Genomic DNA, 23,217 nt, shown 5'->3' with positions numbered 1-23,217 from the left:
GAGATTTTGAATGTAGAAATCGTCTGGTGTATTTTCTGTGTTGAACCTGAATTGATCCATGAAATCTGACGCCATGCTTACCCAATTAACCCACTTCTTTGGGTTCTGACTGATGTACCAAGACAAAGCATCTTCAGTGAGGCTGCTCATGAACAACTTCATACAGATTCGTTCATCTTTTCCAATTCCTACCAATTTGTCACAATATATTCTTAGATGCACTTTCAGATCACCAGTTCCGTCGAACATTTTGCACTTGGGAGGTTTGTAACCCTCTGGCATTTCTACATCTGGTTGTATACATAGGTCCTCATAATTCAAACCCTTAATGCTCTTGCCACCTTGATACTCTGAACTCTGTCAGTGAGCTTATTGAGTTCTTTCGCCATGTTCTTGATGAGCAGGTCCTTCTCGATGGATTCTGGTATATATAGGGCTTGCTGTAGGGTGTGGGATAAAGTTTCCATATATATGGGATTGCTTTGGTGGACTCCAGGAATCTAGGCATAATCATTGGTTGAGTTTTATGGATCAGGAGTAGGCTGTGGTGCATTCTGAGGGGTGCGGTATGTGGTTGTTTGTGGGTATTGAGTTGGATGGTGATGGTGTTGTTGAGGAGTAGGTACCAGTGGAGGGTTGTGATTCTGAGGAGGTGTGGCGTATTGGTGTGGTGCGGGAGGATTTGGTGGTTTTGATTTTGTGTGTTTTGGGGAGGTGTCGGGTTTTGGGCATTTGCGTTTTGTTGGTTGATATCAGGGACATTCAGGGTGAGGGAAAGGATTGACAAGTTCTGTACCTGCTCCAGTTCCCCTTGTAGCTCCAATATTTTCTGTTCCAGACGTAGTACCAATTCATTCTGTGCTGGAGTACTCCGACCGTCCGAAGTTTCAATGTTCTCTGCATTGTCCTTTCTGATAATGCTTAAATCATCCATTTTTCCTTTCCCTTTGCTTTTGCCTTTAGGATCACTTGGTGGAGGAGGAGGTGGAGGACCTCTGGATCTAGTATGATATGCGGATGATACCATTATCACGAACCAACCTTGGGGAATGGGAATAATCAAAAGAAAGAAAAACAAAAAGGTAGCCAAGTCAATAAGGGATATTGAAAGAATATTTGCAATATTGAACATGCTTTGCAAAATCATGTAACAGATCCACGTCCTAATTTGGGGGACCTCGTTGTGCCCGAGGTAGGCCTAAGCGACACATAGATTTGGAGAAAATTGATGCCAATAATTTTGTCATTTCATTAATGCGAAAATGAATCAAATCCTTAATAAAACCACAATAATAAGAAAATTACTAATGGCATTTGCCTTATTACAATCGAAATCTAAAACTAAGCTAAAAAGTAGTAAAGAACATAATTTCCTAATCTACTTGGTCCCAAAAGGACCTTATCCATTCTTGGCTCTCTTGACTCCATCAATCAGATTCCCCAGGTCGCACATATCTAACAATAGGTAAGCCTTTGATAGATGCCCCCCTTCATTGCCATCCCTGTTCTGACAATCTGAATGCCTCTTTCTCATCTTTCCCTCAAGCTCCATCAACCCTTGCTCCAAATATTCTAATCTTTCTGTTGATTTAGTGGCGGTTTCCTTCCATTCGTTGATTGCTTCCATATCCACTTTGTGTTGTTCTAGATGCCTAGCTTCAGACTCGAAGACCCTTTTGTGTAACCTCCTATACTTGACTTGTGCTTCAACAGCGTCATCTATGATCCTGTTTTTCAGATTGATTCCCGGCTTAACGTCTCCTGCTATATCATCCACTAACCATGATGTGTAGAAGTACACATGGCCAGCATGATACCTATATGGCTCAATAGTATCCTTTTTCACAATGGCCTTCTGATTCCACATATGTTGTGCCTCGAACTTGAATGGAATAACGTCCTCTTTAAAATCTACTTTGTACTGGACCATGTTGGAAACCCGAGGTATAACTTGTTTTCTTCATTACCCTTATAGGAGCATAAGGATAGATGCCCCTCAACCCTGTCAATACTAGGTGAGTAGTCTCTCTTGACCTGATGATTAACTCACTGCTAGGAAACCATTCAAACATCCAATGTACCTGCTCATCCGTTAAACTGCTGAAGAAACGCACCCAGCTCACATCATTTCTAGGTTGTGCAAACCTGTATGGGATAAATGTCATTCTCTTTGGGTGATGGTAAGCTATGTAGTTATTCAATGGTCTATGCAGAAGCTCTCGGTGATATTCTCCTCTTTGAAAATGCTCTAATAACCAAACTTGCAGTAACAGATTATAACCCTCGAAGTGCCCGAACCCCTACTTGCACCGATCTAGAGCACGGTACATCTCGGCTAGGATCATGGGGATGATGGTATAAGTCTATCCCTCGATGCCTTCCATCAAAGTCCTTGCAACCATGGCTAAACGGGTATGAATTCTTCCCCCTTTCATTGGAAATATCAACAACCCCAAGAAGCAGACAATGAACACATAAACCTGACGATGCGTCCAACCCAAGAAAGTAATGGCAAGTTCATCATGATGAAGGCGATATGACTTGTTCTACCCGTAACGCTCATAAAGGAATTCAAATGGGATATATGACTTCTTCAAATAAAGCAACTGATTATTTTTCTTGAAACCCAGCATTTTCATAAAACCGTGAAGGGTGCAATTCTCTGGCACTAATAACCCTGGACTATCCCACAGAAGCTTAGTGAAACCTCCTATTTCCTCTAAGAGAAGAGTCATTTCTATGTTACCAAAGCGGAAGACGGCCCTTTTCTCATCCCAAAATATAGTAGTGGCCTCAATCAATGCTCTATTCGGTCGAATGTCTAACAAGGACGGCAAATTACCAAGGACCCTTCTCACATGATTCTTGTCGCTAGGCGCGAGTTTTTTCTCACATGATTCTTGTCACTAGGCGCGAGATTTTTCCACCAATCAAGTAGCAGAGGTGGGATGTTTTAGACCATGCCGAACCTGGGGACTTCGTGCTTCAGTTTTTGCAAACAAATAGAGTTAGCCCTTTCCCCCTCCATATTCGACTATTTACACACCAATGATCCACATATTGGCTTATTTGCTCCAAGTAATGCACATAACGTGACGATGTCCATTGGGATTGTGGAAATCCCGTCGGACTTTGGACAAGGCTTATCTTAGCGGGCTATTACGTTAGCAATGTTCTAACCCGTACTAGGTTTAACATGATGCATGTACATTTAATGTTGGAGTGAGGTTTCTAGAATGGCCTAGACTGGTACTCCCAAGTGGACAACTTGAGAGGGAAAGGCACGGGACCGTCGACTGCACCGCTGATCGACTAGTCTACCGCAAATAAGCCTTTTCGACTTTAAAAGGGTAATTTTAGAAGAGCGTGGACACTCATCAAGCGCCGCTATATTGATAATTGGCATAGGTGGAGTATGCTGTGGAGCATGCTTTATGCAGAGATAATAACACATTGCCAAGTATTTGCATGATAAATATGTAAAAAGCGGTAAATACAGTATTAAGGTAAAACATGAAAAACATAAAAGAAGGACAAAGGAAGAAGTTAGTCCGTGGAATATATGCGAGAATGTAATAAAGCAAACAAGGGAGAAGGGACAAAAGAGGCATGATATAGCTAGTAAAGAGCAGTTAGAGCAACTAAAGGCGAATAGGGAAAATGATATGCATGTTATAACAAATTTAAACAAATAAAGGTGGAGAATAGAAGGGATGTGCATGTTATAACGGGTTTAAACAAGTAAAGGTGAACGGGAAAGGGATGTGCATGTAACAACAAAATTTAACAAATAAAGATGGAAAAGGAATGTGCGTTTTATAACAAAGTAAACTAATCCACATAAGCAAAGTTCATAATGGTAAGAGCCTAAATGTAAGTCCCCAGCAGAGTCACCATGCTGTCGCACCCATTTTTATCGCAAAATCGGGTTTCGACATGTGACAACTCTTTTAAGGAAGTATTAAAAGAAGAGAGTCGCCACCTAACGATTTTTAAGGTGCGCTAGGGAACCTATTTGCAAATGACTCTGGTTTAACTGGTCAAATCCACCAAAGATCGGATAAGGGCTCAAGTTACCTCAAAGAGAAGGTGTTATGCACTCCTCGAGGTCCACAACTGTGGGTCCTGACTAAACTTAAATTATATGGATTAGTCTATGTGATCAAGTAAGCAAAGAGAGTACAAAATTTAGAAATTTTATTACAAAGAGATCTTGAATAGGGAGGTACAACTATTTTTTTTCATTCTAATAGAAAATAAAGGAAAGGGGGGGGGGGTCCTAAGTTTTTTAGCCTAAAGGATCACCCCGTGCAATATAAATAATATTTCATAACTCCCTTAAGATAGGGTGTTACTCATATTATTCAGCGGGCACAGACTATCATCTCCTGCTACCCGATTACTATGTTAAAGTTGTTTACCTAAGAGCGCTCTAATTCAATTCTAAGACGTGCCCTACGCGTACACTACCCGTTCCATATCTATGGTCCAGGAGGTTTTGGACCTCTATTTGGATGGTTCTAGACCTTATCTAGGCTGCTCAAAAATGCAAAACAAGGCGACAAACAAAACATATAAAGACTTCATATAAAAGCAATTGAGGGTTTACATTGACCTCCATGCTTAAGCAGCGAATGCACGCAAACACAGATGTCAATTAGGAAGCTGCAGAATCCAGAATCTTAAACCTATAGACATGCTTTCTAGGCGATTTTTGAGTCAAAGTATGCGGGCAATTTCAGATGCAAGACGTTGCTTATAGACATAATTATTCAGGTATTACAAGCTGATTATTGAAGGTTTTAAGTTACCAATCCTATATGTGTTATGCCTAGGTGATCTATGCAGTTGAGTATAACAAAATCTGCTGGGAAAAGTCACAAAATTATCCAGGTTTTCCTAACAGTGACGCTCAGGAAACAGTGTTTGAGTAGTCTAGTATTAACCAATTAACGAGCAGTTATTTCCTACAGGCAGGATCTCTAACGCACAACACTTTAAAGCCTATTTTATCATCATATCTTAATCCTATAGGCATAATTTCTAGGTGAACAACGCCAAGTAGCATAATTGCAATCCTATAGGCATGATTTCTACTAGGCGATGAGGATTTACAGAAACATCGATGAGAAACTAATTCCTATAGGCAGGTTCTCTAATAACACATAATAATAAATATAGCTGCAGCATTTGGGGTTTGCGAGCAGACAGTGTGTGTGCGCGCTTCTTCTAATGTTGTGATTTCTACAGTATACATGTAATCGAACAACACATAGAAAATAAATTACCAAGTCCTATAGGCATGTTATCTACCCATTTTGCATGTAAATATTAAATTCTACCCATTTCCCCATTTTACTAACACCCCAATTGTTTATACAAAAGTTATTACAGGCCCAATAGTGAGTAAAAAATACAAATGTTACACAACAGTGACAATAGGCCAACAGTAGGCTCAACATGAAATACCCAATATTGTCTAGGCCTTCAACAACTCTCACACAACGTACCCAGACCTCTAATATGTGCCATATCCAACACACAACACCATAATTCATAAAGGATCCCAAAGTCAATTTATTCAATCATAGAACCAAGTGTTGCACCATTTAAATCAGCCAATTCAGGTACACAACAAATAACAAGACGGGATAGGATGAATAGGAGTAGTTAGAGATTTAGGGAATGACTAAGGACCAAGCCCTAGTGTGTCAGAGTTTACAAGGGTCTCAATTGGACCCCGATCAGTGCTCACACTAGGGAGGTGAATAATAGAACCTAGATAGCCCTGGCTTTCATCCGGCTAATAATAAGAACTCAAAAGAGCCCAAATGACGAGTGAAGGATAGTAAACCAAGATTGAGAGACAAAGCTGGGAGGATACAAACATAGTCAAGTTGAGCACATAGAGCAGATTATCAAGCAGGCCTTAGGGCTTTCAAACAGACTTAGCAAAGATTTAAAAAAAATAAGTTTGACACCTAGTGCATAAATAGTCGTACATTAGCATAACAAGTTTGCAAGATTGGTGAAGGTAGCATACACAGATTCATAATCAAGGAAAAGGTCCAAATTATGCTAAGTGTAGATCCTAATGTTATGAAATAGTCATACTAATTTGGCTGCAGAACAACATTTAGACATGATAAAAGCAGATTACAACTACTGGTGAATCAGGGAGTTAAAACATGCTAAATGGCACACTGATAGAGAACATGATCAAAATATGCTATATAGGCAAGCTATCACCACTGAAATTCAGAATAGGATAGGAAAATATACTTGTGCCATGTAGTGAATGTAAACATTCATGTTTTGAATACAATTGACTAGCTAACGAAAGAGAGCACAAATTATGTAGGCAAAGCATATTCGAATAACAAGATTGATGGCCTAAGGCAAAATTAAACACCAAGAGATGCTAACAAGTGTAAAGGTCCCAAACAGTAGTAATTCTTAACATATGGACTAGTCAGATTTGAAAAATATCTACTTAATAGAACCAGGTTTAGGCATGCTTGAATCTAAAAGTTAAAGAGACCTAAAAATTTGAAGAAAGCAAACAGAATTGCACACAAAACAGCCTAGAAAAAACATATTAAACTGACAAACTTCAGGAGTGAAAATATATGCAAATCATAGATACATAGAAATGAAATTACAAAGTCTAGTAACTCACCAGCTAAGCGAAGAATAGTAAAGAATGAACTTCCACAGGGAGAGCTTGGAAAAGTTTGTACTTTTCAGAGATTGGATCCGTTCGGAAAACAAAAATTTGGACTTACTGAATCACAACCAGAGGAAGATGAACCTTACGAAGAAGTGCTAGCCGAACTTGTTGAGGATGCTACTTCGCCCGACAATGGAAGCGGCGATGACCAAGCTACGTTTTCTCCACCACCAACGGAACTTCCTCCCAACCTTAAAGTATTTATGAAGTTTGTAAAATATAGCATGTAACTTGTATGAACAAAAATTAGTATATATTTAAGGGTGACAAGTGGGTAGGTCCGGGACCGGCCCGGGCCCGTGGGCTAAGTGGTCTAAGTGTGTCGGGACTGGTAGGATCGCTAGAGGTGGGATTGGGCTGGTCTCGTGGGCTGATTCTTTCCTAGGAACCGTTAGGACCAGGCCCGTTTGGCCGGCCAAGGGACCGGGACCGAACCGGACCGGTCCCTTGGCGGGCCCAACAGACATATTTTTAAAACAAACTAGCTGTTTGACTATTTAAAAAAAGAGTTGTTGGGATTTAAAAAATAATTGTTGGCTATTTAAAAAAATATCCATTTAACCCCACCAACTTAGTTTTGACCCCAAATATTTTATAATTACACTTTTTTTCTATTTTTAACTATAAATACCTCCTTATTCTTTTATTTTCTTACAAAATCAATATCAATCTATCACAATCTCTCTTTAATTTTCTTCTATATGTAACGACCCGACTTGTCATTTTAGGAATTAACGCCCCATTCAGTGGCTTAAGGTCTCGAATAGTTTTGCAATATGTATTATGACCCGCGGGTGTGGTCGAGTTTGATTTACTGAAGATTCGGAATTTAAGAAAAAGAACCATCCTTATTTATAAGCTTAAATGGTAATAGTTGATCGGAGAGTTGGATTTTGAGCAAATGACTCCGGAATTAAATTTTGATAATATCAATAGCTCAGTATGGTGATTATGGACTTAGGAGCATGTCTAGAAAATTATTCGGAGGTCTGTAGAGGAATTTGGCTTGAAATGGTGAAAGATGAATTTTTGGAAAGTTTGACCGGGGGTTGACTTTTTGATATCGGGGTCGGAATCCGATTATGAAATTTTGAATAGCTTCGTTATGTCATTTATGACTTTTGTGCAAAATTTGAAGCCATTCCGGATTGATTTGATAGGTCCCGACGTCGTTTGTGGAAACTTGAAATTTCAAAGTTCATTAGGCTTGAATTGGGGTATGATTCATAGTTTTAGCATTGTTTGCGGTGATTTGAGGGTTCGACTAAGTTCGTATGATGTTATGGGACTTGATGGTATGTTTAATTGATTGTTTCCCTATGTTTGGAGGGGTTTATATAGTGACAGAATTTGGAAGAACAAATATGGAAAACAATCAATTAAACACAAATAGAGAAAGAAAATCAGTCAAATTTAAGTAGGAACAAGGAAAGTCACATGCATAGCCTATTCCGAGTAGAAATAGGTAAAATAAAATCGGACAAACCCTAGTTGGCAAATGGTCAAAAATTAGCCAAGAATCCCGGTGAATCGAACCTACATGATCCTGTTGAGAGTGTATACAGACGGATATTTGTCTGAATCTTATAGGTTGATGATGATTACACTTGATTCGGAGAGGTAGTACTTGCCAAAATCGGGCAAGTACTAAGTAACACCACGAACGGGTGAATGGTAACGAGATAATACAAATAAGGTAAGCAGATCGTGGAAAGAGTCCATGTTTGAGATGGATTCGGAGAGTTTTAGGAAGGTGGCGATTAGGGTTATTCAGAGAAGGGAGAGGGTTTCAGGGCGACAAGTTAATGTTAAATGGGATTAGGGTTTGGGGTTGGGTAATTTAAAAGGGTAGGTTGATTGTGGGTCGTTGATCTTAGAGATCAACGGCCAGGATTTTAAAGAGGGATTGGGGTGGGTTAATTAAATGGGTATGGATGGTGGGTTGCTGGTGTTAGGCTAGGGGTTATTGGGTTAGGGTATTGGGCCTTTTGGTCCGAACATTAGTTAAAAAATTGGGCCAGCTCTTTTAAATAGAAATTAAAAGGGAAATAATTTAATAAAATAACTAAATAAATATATAAAAATGCTAATTATTCAAATTAATACTTTAAACAATAATAAAAGACTAAAAAAATATAAAATATTATTTTGACCCTAAATGAAATATCAATTACAATAAGAATGCAAAATATAGGCTATTATTGCAAATTTATGCGAATAGCCTAAAAATACAATTGTAATTATATAAAAATGAAGTGAAAATATTTAAAAAATGTATTAGGGATGCAAATAATAATTTTAAGTGATTAGGTCATCACAAATAAGGGTAATTACTGAATTTGTTTATGTAAATTAATGCGAGAAAATTAATTTAAAAGCTCTACAATTATGGAAAATTATAAGAAGTGCTTGTGTAAATCTTGTAAATTAAATAATAATGCAAAATGATATTTTGAAAGTATATATATTATTTGAAAAATATATGAGGGCAAAATTGAGTATCAACAATGATCCAAAAAAAGAACGGAAAAAATTGGCAAAAATGGTAAATGTTATGTGCTTACCATATAGTTTTCCTTTTGACCCCGCAAAGCATTATATTAGAAACTTTTTAAATCATACTTATAAAGGTTTTCCTCGCACAATCGTAAAAAGCGATATTTATAAATATAAGCATGAATATGAATAATATTTGCGCTATTTATTTACTCATATAAATTGTCGTGTTGCTATTACAACTGATATTGGTAGAAGTAACAACGACTGTGATTACCTTATTGTTACATGTCATTGGATTAATGAGGATTGGATAATGTAAAAGCGCATAATTGCTTATAGAATAATTGCTTCACGTCACACAAGGGAGTTTATTGCTAGCACAATTACGGATATTTGTAGATATTTTTGCATTAGTGATAAAATAATATCGGTTTCAATGGATAATGCCACTAATAATACAAATGTTATATACTTGCTTACCACTACGCTAAATCCTGCATTTAGTAACATTTTTCATGTTAGATATATTTGTCATATTTACCATTTAATTGTGGATGATGTATTCAAGCTTCAACAGTAGCATCAGAGAGCGCTTTCACTCAAGCAAGACTTCAAATCGGTGATTATAGAGCCTCTATGAGGGAGAGCTTGGAAAAATTTGTACTTTTCATAGATTGGATCCGTTCGGAAAAAAAAATTGGACTTGCTGAATCACAACTAGAGGAAGACGAAGCTTACGAAGAAATGCTAGCCGAACTTGTTGAGGATGGTGCTTCGCCCGACAATGGAAGCGGCGATGACCAAGCTACTTTTTCGCCACCACCAACAGAACTTCCTCTGAACCTTAAAGGATTTATGAAGTTTGTAAAAGATAGCATGTAACTTGTATGAACAAAAATTAGTATGTATTTAAGGGTGGCAAGTGGGTAGGTCCGGGCCCGTGGGCTAAGTGGGATAAGTGTGTCGGGACTGGTAGGATCGCTAGAGGTGGGCTTGGTCCGGTCTCGTAGGCCGGTTCTTTCCTAGGAACCGTTAGGACTGGGCCCGTTTGGCCTGCCAAGGGACCAGGACCGAACCGGACCGGTCCCTTGGCGAGCCCAACAGATATTTTTTTAAAACAAACTAGCCGTTTGATTATTTAAAAAAGAGTTGTTGGGATTTAAAAAATAGTTGTTGGGTATTTAAAAAATATCCATATAACCCCACAAACTTAGTTTTAACCCCAAACACTTTATAATTATATTTTTTCTCTATTTTCAACTATAAATACCCCCTTATTCTTTTATTTTCTTACAAAATCAATATCAATCTATCATAATCTCTCTTTAATTTTCTTTTATATGTAACGACCTGACTTCTCATTTTAGGAATTAATGCCCCGTTCAGTGACTTAAGGTCTCGAGTAATTTCGTAATATGTATTATGACCCGCGGGTGTGGTCGAGTTTGATTTACTGAATATTCGGACTTTAAGGAAAAGAACAATCCTTATTTATAAGCTTAAATAGAAATAGTTGACCGGAGAGTTGGCTTTTGAGCTAATGACTCCGGAATGGAATTTTGATAATGTCAATAGCTCAGTATGGTGATTATCAACTAAGGAGCGTGTTCAGAAAATTATTCGGAGGTCTGTAGAGGAATTTGGCTTGAAATGGCGAAAGATGAATTTTTGGAAAGTTTGACCGGGGGTTGACTTTTTGATATCGGGGTCGGAATCCGATTCTGGAAATTTGAATAGCTTCGTTATGTCATTTATGACTTGTGTGCAAAATTTGAAGTCATTCCGGATTAATTTGATAGGTCCCGACGTCGTTTGTGAAAACTTAAAATTTCAAAGTTCATTAGGCTTGAATTGGGGTTTGATTCGTGGTTTTAGCATTGTTTGCAGTGATTTGAGGGTTCGACTAAGTTCTTATGATGTTATGGGACTTGATGGTATGTTTGGTTGAGGTCCCGGGGGGCTCAGGTGAGTTCCGGGAGGGTTAACAGATCATTTTTGGCCTTGGTGAGATTGCTGATATCTACTGTTGCATTCTTCTGGTTTTCTTCTTCGCGTTCGTGAGTGGGACCTCGCGTTCGCGAAGGGGAATTTGAGGCAGGCAAGAATTTCCCTTCGCGTTCGCGAGTGAGTTCTCGCGTTCGCGAAGAAGAGCTGGTTTTAAAGCTTCGCATTCGCGAATATTAACTCGCGTTCGCGAAGGTCAGAGCTGGTAAAGCATCGCGTTCGCGAAGCCAGCATCGCATTCGCGAAGGGTGAGATTGGTAAAGTTTCGCGTTCGTGAAGCAGTGTCGCGTTCGCGAAGGGTTAATGCTGGCAGTTAAGTTTGTGCTTCGCGAACGCGAAGAAGGCCTATCTGGGCAGAATTAAAAGTCCCAAAACGGGAGTTTTGAGTTCATAACACAAAATCAAAGTTGGAGCTCGGTAGAAAGCGATTTTTGGAGAGATTCTTGCATGGGTGTTTAGGGTAAGTGATTCTTATCCAGTTTTGATTAATTTTCATGATTATGCCTTTGAATCTATCATTTAATTCGGATTTAAATGGAGGAAAATCAAGATTTTTGTAAAATCTTCCAAAAACGAAAATTTAAGATTTGGAGGTCGAGTTGTTATTGGAATTCGATAAAATTGATATGGTTGAAATCGTATCGGAATGGGTGTTCGAATTTCATGAAAATTATGTTGGGTTCCGAGAGGCGAGCCTCGCGTTGACTTTTATTAACTTTTTGGAATAAAACTTTAAGTCAACGTATTATTATCCGGAATTATTTCCGAAGAATTAATGAAGTTGTTCAATTAATTTGGATAGATTTGAGTTGTCCGGAGGTCAATTCAAGAAAGAAGACTATTTTGGAATATCGACCTAACTTCAAAAAGGTAAGTGTCTTGCTTAACTTCGAGTGGGGGAATTACCCCTTAGCTATCGAGTCTTATGTGTCATCTGTGAAATGTGAAAAACCGTGTACGCGAGGTGACGAGTACGTACTCGGGCTTATATGTGCAAATTTTATTGGATTAAAGTCTTAGGCATTATTGTGTAGTAAATTGGATAATTGTTGGCATTTATTAAATCATCTGTTTTCCATGCCTAAATTCTTGTTGTGGAATTTGTTTTTATATGACAATTTGATGTGATTGTTACTTGAAAATTTATGTAATTTCGTGAGTATTGTTGGTTTGATATTTCTTGGAATTTAATTTCAATATGAATTTTCCCTATGCAAATAATTAATTAAGCAAGTTTAAAAAGAAGTGTTAATATAATTATCTAAATTTGGATTAATGAAGGTTTTGCTTTATGTTGAGTAATTTCTATCTCTGTTGATTATTTTTGGGGTGTTATACACATTGTATGGAGTCTTCGACTATTTGTTATGAAATTAATTAATTTGGTTGTATCTTTGAAATTTTGGTTGTGGCTATTGGGCAAATTGTGATATGAATTGATTTTGTTATATTGCCGTGATAATTTTCCGTGTAAATTATTGTGTTGTGTGAGCTATTATTTTGAGGAGATAAGGGTGGCATTTCACCGTTGATATTATGTGGGTATAAGAGTGGCATTTCACTGTTGTTGTGTTTGTTGGAATATTGTCTGGGCGGAGCGATAATGGTGGCTATAGGAGCGATAAGGGTGGCTATTGATATTGTCAGGGTGGAGGGATAATAGGAGAGATAAGGATGGCAATAGGAGCGATAAGAGTGGCTATTGTCAGGGACGATAAGTGATGATGTGGAGTTGTGGTGTTGGTGATCTTCATGTGATGTTGTTATTTTCTTGTGTTTATTTTTATACCTTGTGCAATTCGTCTTGTTGTTAGTAAATTGATAACAATCTAATTTATGTTTAAATTTGGAAGCATGTGGCTATTGCCAGGCGGATTATAAAATAAAATGTGGGCACGAGATGCCGTGAGTAAATGATAATGATATTTGGCATGTGAATTGTTCGTGCAGATGTGATATGAAAAATGGGCACGAGGTGCCGGAAAAATATGATGATTTAATTATGGGCACGAAGTGCCATGAAAATATGAAAAGGGCTGAGACCCATATTTTTATGATTATGAAATGAGGTGTCACATGGTGACTTTTAATTGATAGAATTATATTCAAAATATTTATTTGGAAGGATTTTTATATAAAAAGTAGTATTTGAAGGAATTGTATTTAAAAGATATTTATTTGAGAAAATTATATTTGAAAAAGAGTTATATGGAAGAAATTATATGTGAAAGATATTTATTTGAAGAACTTGATTTAATTGGGTGTAATTGTATTTATTAATTATTGAGCGGTATTAATGGTGTTCTTGTTGTCTTGTTGTGCATATCACTAGTTGTTTATGTCGCCCTCATTGTTATATGTTTCCTACTATTTTGTATATTATATTGCACAGGCTATTAGACTAACGAGTTTCTTGATTGTACCTCGTCTCTACTCCACTGAGGTTAGTCTTGATACTTACTAGGTACCGACCGTGGTGTACTCATACTACACTTCTGCACATTTTTGTGCAGAGCCAGGTATTGGAGATATTGGACTTGAGCAGAGCTAAAGCGGGATCGTAAGGATTCAAGGTAGAGCTGCTTGGGTCGTCGCAGTCCCTTGGAATCTTTTTATTTCATTATACTATTAATTTTTAATCAAACATTATTATATATTCGGTCCTTGTGATCATTCCATATATTCAGTTAGAGTTTGTGACTCAGTACTACCAGTCTAGGAAGGTTATATATTCATATTTGTTCCGTTGTTAGTTTTGATTACTTATTTAATTAAAAAAAAATGGCTTCAAAATGTAATTGAAATCGGCTTACCTAGTCTTAGAGACTAGGTTCCATCCTGACACATGTGGTGGGATTTTGGGTCGTGATAAGTTATATCAGAGCTCTAGGTTCATAGGTTCTACGAGTCACGAACGAGTCTAGTAAAGTCTTACGGATCGGTACAGAGACGTCTGTACTTATCTTCGAGAGGCTACAGAACTATTAGGAAATTTCCACTTCTTTCAATCCTGTCGTGCGAATTTGTTGATTGTGGAATTTGAGCCTTTGTATCTCTATTCTATCATAGATGGTGAGGACATATGCTACCGGGTTAGCTGAGCAGGTATCCGTACATACTGCTAGGGCTGCAATAGGCTAGGGCCGAGGTAGAGGCCGAGGCAGAGGTCGAGGAAGGGCACGTGCCATGACTAGAGCACCTTTTAGCACAACAGTGGAGGAGCCACCAGTAGCTACAGTTGGGGGACAGGTACCAGAAGCACCTGTTGTTACTCTCGGACTTCAGGAGACTTTAGCACAGTTCCTGAGTATGTTTGATACATTAACTCAGGTGGGATTGATCTCTGTTGCACCAAATATTTCGCAAATTGGGGGAGTAGCTCAGACTCCTACCACAGCTCCAGAGCAGCAGGTTCACGTTAGTCAGGTTCCGGGTGCAATACAGGTACAACCTGTTATTCCGGTTCGGCCTGAGGTTAGGCCAGAGGCATCAGAAAAAGAACAAAAGAGACTTGAGAGGTTTAAGAGGTATAGTCCACCTACCTTCAGTGGCACAGCTACATAGGATGCCCAAGGATTTTTAGAAAATTATCACCGTATTCTCCGCACCATGTGTATTGTGGAAGCAAGCGGAGTTACCTTTACTATATTTCAACTATCAGGCGCAGCGTATCGGTGGTGGCAAATCTATAAAGAAGGTAGACCATACGATGCAACACCACCAACATAGGCTTAATTTTCGGCAATGTTCTTGAAAGAGTTTGTTCCCCAGACTCTCAGACATGCATGGAACACAAAGTTCGAACGGTTGCTTCATGGCACTATGACAATGTCAGAATATGCTATCAGGTTCAGTGAGTTAGCTCGTCATGCACCTATCTTGGTTTCTACAGTTAGAGAACGGGTCCGCAGATTCATTGAGGGGCTCGATTATGATATTAAAATAAGCATGGCTCAAGAATTACAAACTGATACTCCATTTCAACAAGTAGTGGAGATTGCGAGGAAGATTGGGGGTGTTTTAGGCGGGGAAAGGGAGTCTTAGGAGGCCAAAAGGTCTCGAAGATCTGGAGGGTTCAGTGGATTTTACTCTTCAGCTGGGACCCATTATAGTGGAGGCTCGAGCAGTCGGCCAGATCAATCCATACATCAGATTACCCGGACTGCTCCAGTAAGTTCTTACAATGCACCACTAGCACGAGATTCCTATAATGATTATTTCAGTTATCCGGCACAGACTCAGTTCAAGCAACCGCGACCTCAGAGGGGTTGTTATGAGTGTGGTGATACTATGCACATCATGAGAGATTGTCCCAGACCTGGGAGGGGTGGATTTCATCAGAACACTCAAGCTACAAGCTTTATTCCAGTTGATACTCCACGTGCACAGTCAGCTAGAGGTGGAGGACAAGCGGGTAGTGGGCGCCTAAGAGGTGGAGGCCCGACCCGTTGATATAATCGCTATGATTTAGCTGAGGCCGATACACCATATGGTGTCATTACAGGTACGATCCCGATTTGTTATAAAAGAATATTTTCCCTTAGTTTGTTTCGGACCTGAATATTGAGGTGAGTCCACCTATTATGCCCTGCTTATGGGTGAGCTTCATAATTTTGTGACCCACTTATATGTTTATCCCTATTGAGAGATTTGAAGATGTGAGCCCGTGTCTGTCATTTTTATTTTTGTGCACCATTGAGGGCTATAAGTCCAAAAGTACTTTTTATTATTCATTACAGTGGGTTTAATGTGTTTCAGAATAATTGATTCTAATTTTCATGAATTATATGCCCTACCGGTATGAGGGTTTATTATGTGTTGTGAAAACTGTTTATGAAATAAATTGAAAATAAGAAAGAAAAGAAATTGAAGTTTCACTTTGCACAATGTGCAAAATACTTGTGATTCAGAGTTGAGGACGAGATCCTCACATTTTTATATGATGTGAAATATTTAAACCGGGATACAAGTGGAGGTGGAAGTTATATAAGGCCGAGGTCCTTGTGGTAAAATATTTATGAGTTTAAAATTCTCCCTGTGTAAAATTTAATTTGTACAATAATGTTAATAGGGAGTCATGCATGTTAGGCTTATTTGATAATTCTTGTATATTTTCTGTGTATATTCAGCCATTTTCGTGTTGTAAACATTGAGTTTTAGCCCATGAGATGAGTGCCCAGGTGGCGTTAAATGTGACTCATTAATTCGAGTAAGTACTCATGAGGTCTTCATGCCTCACATTCTGTTGTCAGTGTTGTGAAAATACGAAATGAGGTAGTGGTTAATATGAGATTAATTGATGATGTAGGAATTAATTATGAACGGCTTTTAAGACCAGAGATGTGGTGATGAACATACATATGATGTACTTCATGTCCTGATATCATTGTGATAATGCAGTGCTTGTAATGCTGAGATTAGTGTTATTGATATATACATTGTGGTGTTTTGTTGGGTTGTGGATGTGTTGTTAGGAATTATTTTGGTGTTACTCTGGCAGGTGGTTAGGCCCAATTACATGGGAGACTCTGCCGAAATTTCTAAAAATTTTGGGAGTTAGATAAATTTGGGAGATTGATATGTGCGAAAGAAGAGATAAATTGTGTTATGTATTTGAGGGCGAAAGATCCTAAGCGGGAAAGAATGTAACACCCCAGAAATATTTTGAAGTACTTCAACACTATCAAGAAAGTTGATGTGTGCATAGGCACGAGTTTCTATAGCCAGTTGGGACTAATACCGTGCGTTGTGAAAAATCAGGCATTTTGAAAATGTTGGAGTGTAAGAAATTGATCTTAAAGTCTACAAATATGGATAAAAGAAATAATCTCAAATGAGATGGTGTTGTCGAGCTTATCTTAAATGCGGTAACGTGGGATCAACCGTGAGTATGTGTAAAAATAAAAATCATCGATTTGGTAACCTCAGATTAATTCTTAGCATGAGGTGGAGAATATAACGACCCGACTTGTCGTTTTAGGAATTAACACCCCGTTCAGTGACTTAAGGTCTCGAGTAGTTTCGCAATATGTATTATGACCCGCGGGTGTGGTCGAGGTTGATTTACTGAATATTCAGAATTTAAGGAAAAGAACAATCCTTATTTAGAAGCTTAAATGGAAATAGTTGACCGGAGAGTTGACTTTTGAGCAAACGACTCCAGAATGGAATTTTGATAATGTCAATAGCTCAGTATGGTGATTATAGACTTAGGAGCGTGTCCGGAAAATTATTCGGAGGTCTGTAGAGGAATTTGGCTTGAAATGGCGAAAGATGATTTTTTGGGAAGTTTGACCGGGGGGTTGATTTTTTGATATCGGAGTCGGAATCCGATTCTACAAATTTGAATAGCTTCGTTATGTCATTTATGACTTGTGTGCAAAATTTTAAGTCATTCCGGATTGATTTGATAGGTCCCGGCGTCGTTTGTGGAAACTTAAAATTTCAAATTTTATTAGGCTTGAATTGGGATATGATTCGTGGTTTTAGCATTGTTTGAGGTGATTTGAGGGTTCAACTAAGTTCGTATGATGTTATGTGACTTGATGGTATGTTTGGTTGAGGTCCCGGGGGGCTCGGGTGAGTTCCGGGGGGGTTAACAGATCATTTTTGGCCTTGGTGAGATTGCTGATATTTGCTGCTGCATTCTTCTAGTTTCCTTCTTCGCATTCGCGAAGGGGAATTTGAGGCAAGCAAGATTTTCCCTTTGCGCTCGCGAGTGAGGTCTCGCGTTTGTGAAGATTGGATTGCATTCTCAAAGGTCTGAGCTGGTAAAGCTTTGCGTTCGCGAAGCCAGTGTTGCGTTCGTGAAGGGTGAGATTGGAAAAGCTTCGCGTTCGCGAAGCCAGTGTCACGTTCGTGAAGGTAATGCTGGCAATCAAGTTTGTGCTTCGCGAACGCAAAGCAATGGTCGCGAACGCGTAGAAGGCCTATCTGGGCAGAATTAAAAGTCCCAAAATGGGGGTTTTGAGTTCATAACACAGAATCAAAGTTAGAGCTCGGTAGATGGCGATTTTTGGAGAGATTCTTGCGTGGGTGTTTGGGGTAAGTGATTCTTATCCGGTTTTGATTAATTCCCATGATTGTACCTTTGAATCCATCATTTAATTCGGATTTAAATGGAGGAAAATCAAGATTTTTGTAAAATCTTCCAAAAACAAAAATTTAAGATTTGGAGGTCGAGTTGTAATTGGAATTCGATAAAATTGGTATGGTTGAACTCGTATCGGAATGGGTGTTCGGATTTCATGAAAATTATGTCGGGTTCCGAGAGGCGAGTCCCGCGTTGACTTTTGTTAACTTTTTGGAATAAAATTTTAAATCGATGTATTATCCGAAATTATTTCCGATGAATTTTAATGAAGTTGTACAATTAATTTGGATAGATTTGAGCTGTCCGGAGGTCAATTCAAGCAAGAAGGCTATTTTGGAATATCAGCCTAACAAGGTAAGTGTCTTACTTAACCTCGAGTGGGGGAATTACCCCTTAGGTATCGAATCTTATGTTCCATTTGTGAAATATGAAAAGCCGTGTATGCGAGGTGACGAGTACGTACTCGGGCTTATATGTACAAATTTTATTGGATTAAAGTCTTAGGCATTATTGTGTAGTAAATTGGATAATTGTTGGCATTTATTAAATCATTTGTTTGCCATGCCTAAATCCTTGTTGTGGAATTTGTTTTTATATAACAATTTGATGTGATTGTTACTTGAAAATTTATGTAATTTTGTGAGTATTGTTGGTTTGATATTTCTTGGAATTTAATTTCAATATGAATTTTCCCTATGCAAATAATTAACTAAGTAAGTTTAAAAAGAAGTGTTAATATAATTATCTAAATTTGGATTAATGAAGGTTTTGCTTTATTGTCACGACCCAAAATCCCAACCTGTCATGAAGGCGCCTATATTGATACTAGGTAAGTCGATAATCTAAATAAAATACAATTTCTCTTAAGTTTGCAAATATAATACTTAAATACGATCCACAAATCTCGCAAATACTGATACAAACACTCCCAATACCTGGTGTCACTGAGTACATGAGCATCTAATATGATTACAAGTCTGGAAAATACGGTCTATAATAGTCTAAGACCAAATACAGTAAACAAGGAGATAGAGAAGGAGAGACAAGGTCTGCGAAACACGACAGCTACCTCAGAATCTCCGAAAAATCAATTGCGCGAAAGGATCAACACCCTTTATATTCGGGAATACCTGGATCTGCACACGAAGTGCAGGGTGTAGTATGAGTACAACTAACTCAGCAAGTAACAATAATAAGTAAGGAACTGAAGATAGTGACGAGCTACACAGTTATAGTTCATTTCCAACAAAGATTAGACATGCTTTCAAATCCAGCAGTTTAAATCAAGTCAATTTATACAGTTCAATTTCATGAAATCTGGATATAAAATCTTTCAGAGAATGTCACAATAATGACAAATAGCAACTAAGTGCAACAACAAATGAAAAGCAAGTACAGCCTTTCAGGGCAACAGTCACTCAACTCGTCACAATAGCTCAACCACTCAGCTCTCAGCCCTCAGCACTCACATTCAATGGGTACCCGCGCTCACTGGGGGTGTACAGACTCCAAAAGGGCACCTACATCTCAAGCACTATAATCTGCACGGCCAACTCACGTGTTGCACGGACAACTCACGTGCCATAGTATCAATATCTGGATCCGCACGGCCAACTCACGTGCTATAGTATCAATATCTGGATCCGCACGGCCAACTCATGTGTTATACGGACAACTCACGTGCCATAGTATCAATATCTGGATCTGCACGGCCAACTCACGTGCTATAGTATCAATATCTGGATCCGCACGGCCAACTCACGTGTTGCACGGATAACTCACGTGCTATAGTATCAATATCTCACAATCAGGCCCTCGGCCTCACTCATTCATAAATCTCTCCAGTCTCTCGGGCACTCAATAATCATGAAATCACCCCCAAACAACAATGATATGATGCATCAATAATGAACAATAGAGACTGAGATAAAATAAACAAGTAAACTGTGATTGAGTACCAAACAATAATTTAGCAGATAATTCAATATGTACATGACCTCTGTGGGTCCCAAAAATACCAACATATAGCCTAAATATGGATTCTAACATGTCTTACAGTCAAATTTCCACAACACATAGAGAGCATATAGCTAACAACACGTTATTCATCTTTACAGTTTCACAGGATTGACCAAGTCACAATCCCCTCGGAGCACGCCCACACGCCCGTCACCTAGCATGTGCGTCACCTCCAAAGTAATCACATGATACAAAAATCCGGGGTTTCATACCCTCATGACCAGATTTATAATTGTTACTTACTTCAAACCGTGTAATTCTTTATTCTGTTATGCCCTTGCCACGAGAATTGATCTCCGAATCCTCGGATCTAGTCACAAATAATTCGTTTCTGTCAATAAAATTTATTGGAATTAATTTCATAAGAAAATACTAATTTTTCATAAAAATCCAAAATTTAGCTCAAAAATTGCCCGTGGGGCCCACGTCTCGGAACCCGACAAAAGTTACAAAATCCGAAAGCCCAATCAACCATGAGTCTACCCATACCAATTTTACCAAAATCCGACCTCAACTCGACCCTCAAATCTACAAATCTTATTTCTAACTTTTTAAGTTCAAATCTCCGATTTACACCTCAAAAACATATAATCTAGTCGGATTATTCGATGATAATTCAATATTATGGAGTAGAAATGATCAGAAGGGACTTATCTCAAGCTTTCTTTGAAAATCTATCAAAAATCACCTCTCCTCAAGCTCCAATTTGCCAAAAATGGCGAATGGGACGAAGTCCCCTACTTTATAATTCTGCCTAGACAGCCTCGGTCCTGCCTCGATCTTAGCCTTCGATCATGGTCCTCGATCCTGGGTCTCGATCTGGGACCTCGATCCTGGCCCTCGACCCTTGTCTTCGATCATGGCCTCGATCCTGGTCCTCGACCATGCCTTCGATCGTGGCCCTCGATCCTGGGCTCGATCGTGGCTTGATTCTGGGCTCGATTATGGGCTCGAATCTGGGCTCGATTTCTGGCAGAAAGAATTTCCAGCAGAAGGAAATTGCAGCAGCTGTTACAGTTTAATTTTTGATCTGTTAACCATCTGAAACTCACTCAAGGCCCTCGGGACCTCAATCAAATACACCAACAAGTCCTAAAACATCATGCGAACTTAGTCGAGTCTTCAAATTACATCCAACAACACTAAAAAACACGAATCACACATAGATTCAAGCCTAATGAACTTTAAAATTTTTAATTTCTACAAATGGCTCCGGAACCTATCAAATCACGTCCGATTACCTCAAATTTTGCACACAAGTCATAAATGACATAACAGACCTATTAAAATTTTTAGAATCGGATTTCAACCCCAATATCAAAAAATCAACTCCCCGGTCAAACATCCCAAAAATTCAACTTTCGGCATTTCAAGCCCTATTCCTCTACGGACCTCCAAATAATTTTTCGGACACGCTCCTAAGTCCAAAATCACCATATGGAGCTATCGAGATCATCAAACTTCAAATCTGAGGTCGTTTACACATAGGTCCATATTCGGTCACTTTTCTAACTTAAAATTTTCAATTATGAGACTAAGTGTCTCATTTCATTCCGAATTCCTTTCGGACCCGAACCAACTAACCCAGTAAGTCATAAAATAACTATAAAGCATAAATTGAGCAATAAATGGGGGAACGAGATTATAATACTCAAAATGACCGGCCGGGTCGTTACATTTATGCTGAGTAATTCCTATCTCTGTTGATTATTTTTGTGGTGTTATACACATTGTATGGAGCCTTTGGCTATTTGTTGTGAATTAATTGATTTGGTTGTATCTTTGGAATTTTGGTTGTGGACATTGGGCAAATTATGATATGAATTGATTTTGTTATGTTGTCGTGATAATTTCCCGTGTAAATTATTGTGTTGTGTGAATTATTATTTTGAGGAGATAAGGGTGGCATTTCACTGTTGATATTATGTGGGTATAAGGGTGGCATTTCACTGTTGATATTATGTGGGTATAAGGGTGGCATTTCACTGTTGTTGTATTTGTTGGGATATTGTATGGGCAGAGCGATAAGGGTGGCTATAGAAGCGATAAGGGTGGCTATTGATATTGTTAGGGCAGAGGGATAAGGCAGGCTATAGGAGAGATAAGGGTGGAAATAGGAGCGATAAGGGTGGCTATTGTCAGGGATGATATGTGATGATGTGGAGTTGTGGTGTTGGTGATCTTCATGTGATGTTGTGATTTTCTTGTGTTTATTTTTATACCTTGTGCAATTCGTCTTGTTGTTAGTAAATTGATAACAATCTAATTTATGTTAAAATTTGGAAGCCTGTGGCTATTGCCAGGCAGATTATAAAATAAAATGTGGGCACGAAGTGCCGTGAGTAAATGATAATGATATTTGGCATGTGAATTGTCGGTGCAGATATGATATGAAAAATGGGCACGAGGTGCCGAAAAAATATGATAATTTAATTATGGGCACGAAGTGCCATAAAAATATGAAAAGGGCTGAGACCCGTATTTTTATGATTATTAAATGCGGTGTCACATGGTGACTTTTAATTGAAGGGATAATATTCAAAATATTTATTTGGAAGGATTTTTATTTAAAAAGTAGTATTTGAAGGAATTGTGTTTAAAAGATATTTATGTGAGAAAATTATATTTGGAAAAGAGTTATATGGAAGAAATTATATGTAAAAGATATTTATTTGAAGAACTTGATTTAATTGGGTGTAATTGTATTTATTAATTGTTGTGCGATATTAATGGTGTTCTTGTTGTCTTGATGTGCATATCACCGGTTGTTTATGTCGCCCTCATTGTTATATGTTTTTTATTATTTTGTATATTATATTGCACATGCTATTAGACTAGTGAGTGTCTTGACTGTACCTCGTCTCTACTCCAT

Source organism: Nicotiana tabacum, chromosome 23 (assembly GCF_000715075.1).
Source record: "Nicotiana tabacum cultivar K326 chromosome 23, ASM71507v2, whole genome shotgun sequence".
Lineage (NCBI taxonomy): Eukaryota > Viridiplantae > Streptophyta > Magnoliopsida > Solanales > Solanaceae > Nicotiana > Nicotiana tabacum.
The sequence above is the reverse complement of the archived record's forward strand: the minus strand, read 5'-3'. Positions refer to the sequence as shown.